The 7,294-nt window shown below is 42.9% G+C and overlaps 1 long non-coding RNA gene across 15 annotated transcripts; it reads left to right on the top strand.

The window, feature by feature from the left end:
• Positions 1-614: 614 nt before the first annotated feature.
• On the top strand, positions 615-6,147 carry LOC117577472 (uncharacterized). 15 transcript variants are annotated; one of them, XR_007955575.1, is made up of 5 exons: positions 615-1,049; positions 5,644-5,760; positions 5,822-5,901; positions 5,961-6,038; positions 6,114-6,147. It is a non-coding gene; the product is annotated as an uncharacterized LOC117577472 (long non-coding RNA). The 15 variants fall into 15 exon arrangements; XR_007955573.1 differs by having other exon boundaries at positions 615-718; positions 5,311-5,760; XR_007955566.1 differs by lacking the exons at positions 5,644-5,760; positions 5,822-5,901; positions 5,961-6,038; positions 6,114-6,147 and adding exons at positions 1,296-1,375; positions 1,434-1,511; positions 1,587-1,736 and having other exon boundaries at positions 615-718; positions 783-1,234.
• Positions 6,148-7,294: the final 1,147 nt, after the last annotated feature.

The following is a 7,294-nucleotide window of genomic DNA, read 5'->3' on the forward strand; positions in this document are numbered from 1 at the left end:
GTGGAGTCATCCTGTTGCTGTTGTTGGTGTTGGCGGCGCCCGGCTCAGGTGGCAGAAGCTGGTTCTTGGCTTCGCTGTCTGTGATGTTTAACTCGCCGTCGCCTGACGAGGTGCAGCACTGGTCATGACCGTAATCAAGTCCGGTTGTAGGAGGAGATCCATTGAAGGAATCTTCGCGTCCAGTAGACATATTATTTTACTTGCACTGACACTGATTTTATTTGTGGCTTTGGTTTTAGTAAGAACTTTTTTTTTTTTTTTTTTTTTTTTTTTTTTTTTTAATGGTAATACTGTCCCTTCAGCACGCAGACTGAAGGTTTATTTTTATTTTTTCCTTTTTATATTACAATTTTTCTGCAACTTCTAGGAATTATTTGAATATTGTACATTGGCGGGCAAACTTAACAGTGAGCAATGTTAAAATGTAGTGGCAACGCTTGTTATAAAATACTGGAGTTAACATAAATATTGAGTTACCAATTCTGGCTGCATACATACAATACATTTGGAAGAGGTAAAAACAATGTAATCCTTATACAATTTTTAGTTACAAAAATTAGAATAAATATTTTTTGTTTTAAAACTCGTTCACATATTGGTAACATAAGTAGAAATGACAATTACGTGGTGACATTATTTGAGTGGCAACGATAGAATATACTAGATTGAACATGGAATTATTTAGTAACAATTTCTGGTAACACTACGTTTGGAAAAGGTAAACAAACAACGCTTATGCAAAATTTTAATTATAAAAGTTAAAATAAATGTTGTTTTTACAGCTTTTTTATCATCATGGCAGACACGGAGCCCTCGCGCAGCTGCCCCGCTTGTCTCGTCCAGGATCTGCGCCGGATTGGAGCATCGTCTGTGCTTGCATTGTTGAATGAACAATGCAAGCATATTGCACTTGCCCGTAGGTGATAGTGTGAGGCAGCAAGTCATCTGGCTGCGTGTAGTGGCGTGTGTGGTGACATCGTGATGTGTGAGGCAGTGAATCTTCTGCCCCCAGGTAAGTTGCTGCATGTGGTGGTGCTTGTGGTGATATTGTGAGTACGTCATTTGCATCTTGTGTGTAGGCTGTATTCGCTAACGTTGTCGTTCTTTTCTTCTAGGTCGCCGTATCTGAGAGTGAGCAAGCGTGCTGCACTTGCCCGTTGGTGGATTTGTGAGGGCAGCAAGTCATCTGCCCCCAGGTTAGTTGCTGCGTGGAGTGGTGCGTGCGGTGAGCATCGTAAGTATAATGTGTGTATCTTGGGAGTGGCTGCATTTTGACGTTGTTGTTTATGTTCTAGGTCGCCGTCTGTGTTGGTGAGCTGGGCACTGTACCACAAGTGCTTCGTGGGACAGTGTAGATGCGTCAGTTTTGTTTGTGGTCTGTAATGGAGATTTAATTATTGAGCGAGATTTAACTTGTCTGTTTTTTGTTTCAGAGTGAATCGCGGAATCAATTGCCGATGGCCTTTTTTGTTGTCAAGCGAGAAGTGTGTTGCTCCATCTATAGCCAAAATGTGAGAGCATCTAGTTACGAGTGCGCATTAAATAGGCGCAATAAAACGATATCTTTTTTTTCTTTTTATTTGCAGGTAACAGGACAATCGGAGATGACTGGAGAGATGCTTCTTTGGATGGCTGGAGTATTGGGTGCTAATAACCGCGCATACGAGAGTGGCAGTGCCACATTTTCTGTGCGATTATGGATTGATTGCAGCATACGTCTTGGATTCTGACACTTTTAAAGGTAATTGGATTGGCTGTAGTTGTAGTATTGATTATCATCTTAATGTGGTTTTCTTTTTCTTTTCATGCATGGCTTCTTTTGTTTCATTTTGTTGCTGAGCGTCGCTGGCATTCCAGAATGCGATTTTAAAAGAGTCGCCATTCTGGTTGCCAGTACGAGATGCAATTGTGCGATTGGTTGGGGCTGGATTTGGATATCTTCTTTCTGGATTGCGCCTACTCATATTGTGTTTTGAAATCGTCTAGAAGATTTTGCAGCTCCATAGAGATGTCTGCACTTTCATCTGAGACCTGGAGCTGTACTGGTGATGTTTGTATTTGTTGAGCGATTTTTGTTTCCTTTGTGCATTGAAATAAAATCGGATATAATATTGAACAAATAATCGATTTCTTTTTTCCATCTTTCTGCACATCATTGTGTTTTGTTCAATGATTTTTGAAATAGAGCTGTTTGCGAAGTCCATTTTTTTCGTTTCTGGCGAGTTGGCAACGGTGGCAGGTGATGTTGGCTGTGGATTTGTTGCACATGTAGGATCAACAACTGGAAATTGCTTTTGCTCGAGGCGCAGCTTTTGTTGGAACTTTTTAAGGTGCCTTTGTGCAGGATTTCGTGTTTTTTTATGGCCAGGCTTACGAGTTGCGCGCCCGTGCGCAATCTTGTAAGTGACTGTTGGAGCCTTTTTTGAGTTGCCATTTGTTGTACTTTGTTGTTTTTGTTGCATCATGCTGTGGCCTGTTGGGTGTGCTTGCTGCTGGTGATGTATTGGAACTGTTTATGTTGCTGTTGGAGTGGTTGTTGCTTTTTACTGTTTTGTTTATTGGCTTTTGGTAAGTATTTGTCAGCTGGAATCTGAGTACGGGCATTGCTGCTGCTGCCACGTACAACTTCACTGAAGGTTTTATTGTTTTCCAGTGAGGTTTTCCAGTGAGTGTTTGCTTGGGCTGATGTGTTGAATTGTCGCCTTGGAGGCGGTTCATGTGGGTTTTGTGGGCGTGGTTTGTCGTTCTGCAAAATTGGCTGTTGTTTCTGCTCTGTGTTGACTCGGTAGGCCGTCATCTTTTGCCGTGCTTCCTTGAAAGCTGGGCAACCTTTGTAACTGCTGATGTGTGTTCCATCGCAGTTGATGCATTTGGGAGCTGTTTGCCTCAGTTTGGTGCAGGCAGTGGGGTGGCGTGCGCGCCTGCGCATTTCATACATTTGAAAGGGCGTCGGCAATAATTTTTGGTGTGTCCATAGGCTTGACACCGGTGGCACTGTGCTGGATCGCGGGACTTGGCTTGCTTCTCGACGACTATTGATTGGTTACCCAATTCTTTCATGTCCAGAATTCGCTCGTGGCTGCCGTCGGCAGCCGTGTCAATCTCCACTTCAAATATATTTAATGGGTTTTGCGTGACTCGGTGTTTTAATACTCGTAAATAACGAGTATTGAAGCCCGCCTCAAGTAGCTTCGTTGTCAACCATTCACACGGAGTGGAGTGGTGAAGTTGTCGAATTATTATTCGAAACCCCCTTTCGCTGCGGGGTTGGTGAGTATGATGCTGACTACCGTCTTCTTCAAGTACCTTCAATGCAGACTTATATGTTGATAAGTCTTGGCATATGATACGGAGTCCGCTGCCTGCAGTTGTCTTTGTTTTAAAAATTACCAACTCGTCTTTGTTGGAGTTTTTTCCATCAGGGGCATGATTTCAGGACGAATGGTAGTATTATTGGAGGGATTTTATGATTTGTTTGCTGTTGCTGATGTATCTCATCGCATTGTATTTGTTGCATGTGTGGCTCACTGTAATGCTGGTCGACTTGTCGCATGCTTGCTTTAAGGAATCTTTTAGCGAAGTTGCTTTTAAAATCTGGTGTTGTGATTTGTGGAAAGTCTATGCTGTCGTCAGTATCATGTTCCATGTCATTGTTTTTCCTTTTGTATGGAGATTGTTGTCCATTTTGGTGGGTTGTTTATAGTTTTTATTGGGAAATGGCAGCTCAAGGAGCAGAGGGGGAACGCTGGTGAGCCAATTTTTGACAATCTTCGTATTGCATGGGCTGCTTTTCGCAGGAGACGGAGTCATCTTAATGGTTGCAATCGAAGAGGGGGGCGGGGCATAGCGTTATTTTCCAGCGTAGTGGCAGACTCAGGAGAGCTGATAGTTATTGCTTTGGTATTGCTGTCATGCTCATTTATGCGTTGCTGCTTGGCAGAATTGCGTTCGTCAGATTCAGCTGCGCATGTATTGGTGTGCACAGAGACTCTCTCTGCTATTGCCGCTTTCTCTCTGCGCGCTATCGTGAGAGACAGAGACAGCAAGCGCTTTCTGTCCTTGCAGTCGTTCGGCATTACAGTATTTGCATTGGCTGTTTTGTTGTCGGCAGAAGGGGAAATTTTACTTTGTGTGTGTTCGTGAGTGATTGCGTTAGTCTGGTGCTGGTCTGTTTGCAAAAGTGTGAGTGTGTTCGTGTTCGATTTATCTGTGTTTGTTTTTGCATTAATAGCAGCGGCAGCCTTGCTGCGAAGGAGTGGCGGGGAAATATGCGCAGTTAAGTTTTCTTTTCTTGCATATTCCCTGATTTTTGGTGCCTTGTATTTTAGAGAAGTTGATGATGCTGTTGCTATGCCAGAAAAGTGCGCCCTTTTTGTGCTGGCGATCCTTTTTTGGGCATGCGCTGCGGAGAGCGGCATCGTATGTTTGTCTCCTTTTGGAGCAGATGTCTTAATAGGTATATATGGTTTTACCTTATTGGCCGTCGTCCGTGGCTTGGCGGATTTGGAGTCTGCATGGAGGGGGGTGTCATTTGCGGCGATCCATGATTTTTGGAGCTGCGTCATCCCTCGACTTGGTGGTGTCTTCTTGCTCTGGGGTCATCTTATTGTTGTTGTTGTTGTTGGCGGGGCGTGGCTCAGGCGGCAGAAGCTGATTTTTTGGCTTCGTTGTCTGTGGTGCCGCTTGGCGAGATGTAGCACTGGTCATGATAGTAATCAGAGCCGGATGGAGGACGAGATCCATTGAAGGAATCTTCGCGTCCAGTAGACATTTTATTAACTTGCACTGACACTGATTTTTTTTAATGGTAATACTGTCCCTTCAGCACGCAGACTGAAGGTTTATTTTTATTTTTTCCTTTTTATATTACAATTTTTCTGCAACTTCTAGGAATTATTTGAATATTGTACATTGGCGGGCAAACTTAACAGTGAGCAATGTTAAAATGTAGTGGCAACGCTTGCTTGTTATAAAATACTGGAGTTAACATAAATATTGAGTTACCAAATTCTGGCTGCATACATACAATACATTTGGAAGAGGTAAAAACAATGTAATCCTTATACAATTTTTAGTTACAAAAATTAGAATAAATATTTTTTGTTTTAAAACTCGTTCACATATTGGTAACATAAGTAGAAATGACAATTACGTGGTGACATTATTTGAGTGGCAACGATAGAATATACTAGATTGAACATGGAATTATTTAGTAACAATTTCTGGTAACACTACGTTTGGAAAAGGTAAACAAACAACGCTTATGCAAAATTTTAATTATAAAAGTTAAAATAAATGTTGTTTTTACAGCTTTTTTATCATCATGGCAGACACGGAGCCCTCGCGCAGCTGCCCCGCTTGTCTCGTCCAGGATCTGCGCCGGATTGGAGCATCGTCTGTGCTTGCATTGTTGAATGAACAATGCAAGCATATTGCACTTGCCCGTAGGTGATAGTGTGAGGCAGCAAGTCATCTGGCTGCGTGTAGTGGCGTGTGTGGTGACATCGTGATGTGTGAGGCAGTGAATCTTCTGCCCCCAGGTAAGTTGCTGCATGTGGTGGTGCTTGTGGTGATATTGTGAGTACGTCATTTGCATCTTGTGTGTAGGCTGTATTCGCTAACGTTGTCGTTCTTTTCTTCTAGGTCGCCGTATCTGAGAGTGAGCAAGCGTGCTGCACTTGCCCGTTGGTGGATTTGTGAGGCAGCAAGTCATCTGCCCCAGGTTAGTTGCTGCGTGGAGTGGTGCGTGCGGTGAGCATCGTAAGTATAATGTGTGTATCTTGGGAGTGGCTGCATTTTGACGTTGTTGTTTATGTTCTAGGTCGCCGTCTGTGTTGGTGAGCTGGGCACTGTACCACAAGTGCTTCGTGGGACAGTGTAGATGCGTCAGTTTTGTTTGTGGTCTGTAATGGAGATTTAATTATTGAGCGAGATTTAACTTGTCTGTTTTTTTGTTTCAGAGTGAATCGCGGAATCAATTGCCGATGGCCTTTTTTGTTGTCAAGCGAGAAGTGTGTTGCTCCATCTATAGCCAAAATGTGAGAGCATCTAGTTACGAGTGCGCATTAAATAGGCGCAATAAAACGATATCTTTTTTTTCTTTTTATTTGCAGGTAACAGGACAATCGGAGATGACTGGAGAGATGCTCTTTGGATGGCTGGAGTATTGGGTGCTAATAACCGCGCATACGAGAGTGGCAGTGCCACATTTTCTGTGCGATTATGGATTGATTGCAGCATACGTCTTGGATTTCTGACACTTTTTAAGGTAATTGGATTGGCTGTAGTTGTAGTATTGATTATCATCTTAATGTGGTTTTCTTTTCTTTTCATGCATGGCTTCTTTTGTTTCATTTTGTTGCTGAGCGTCGCTGGCATTCCAGAATGCGATTTTAAAGAGTCCCGCCCATTCTGGTTGCCAGTACGAGATGCAATTGTGCGATTGGTTGGGGCTGGATTTGGATATCTTCTTTCTGGATTGCGCGCCTACTCATATTGTGTTTGAAATCGTCTAGAAAGATTTTGCAGCTCCATAGAGATGTCTGCACTTTCATCTGAGACCTGGAGCTGTACTGGTGATGTTTTGTATTTGTTGAGCGATTTTGTTTCCTTTGTGCATTGAAATAAAATCGGATATAATATTGAACAAATAATCGATTCTTTTTTCCATCTTTCTGCACATCATTGTGTTTTGTTCAATGATTTTTGAAATAGAGCTGTTTGCGAAGTCCATTTTTTCGTTTCTGGCGAGTTGGCAACGGTGGCAGGTGATGTTGGCTGTGGATTTGTTGCACATGTAGGATCAACAACTGGAAATTGCTTTTGCTCGAGGCGCAGCTTTTGTTGGAACTTTTTAAAGGTGCCTTTGTGCAGGATTTCGTGTTTTTTTTTATGGCCAGGCTTACGAGTTGCGCGCCCGTGCGCAATCTTGTAAGTGACTGTTGGAAGCCCTTTTTTGAGTTGCCATTTGTTGTACTTTGTTGTTTTTGTTGCATCATGCCTGTGGCCTGTTGGGTGTGCTTGTGCTGCTGGTGATGTATTGGAACTGTTTTATGTTGCTGTTTGGAGTGGTTGTTGCTTTTTACTGTTTTGTTTATTGGCTTTTGGGTAAGTATTTGTCAAGCTGGAATCTGAGTACGGGCATTGCTGCTGCTGCCACGTACAATTCACTGAAGGTTTTTATTGTTTTCCAGTGAGGTTTTCCCAGTGAGTGTTTGCTTGGGCTGATGTTGTTGAATTGTCCGCTTGGAGGCGTTTCATGTGGGTTTTGTGGGCGTGGTTTGTCGTTCTGCAA

The sequence above is a fragment of the Drosophila albomicans genome, unplaced genomic scaffold, assembly GCF_009650485.2.
Source record: "Drosophila albomicans strain 15112-1751.03 unplaced genomic scaffold, ASM965048v2 utg000217l_pilon, whole genome shotgun sequence".
Taxonomy (NCBI): Eukaryota; Metazoa; Arthropoda; class Insecta; order Diptera; family Drosophilidae; genus Drosophila; species Drosophila albomicans.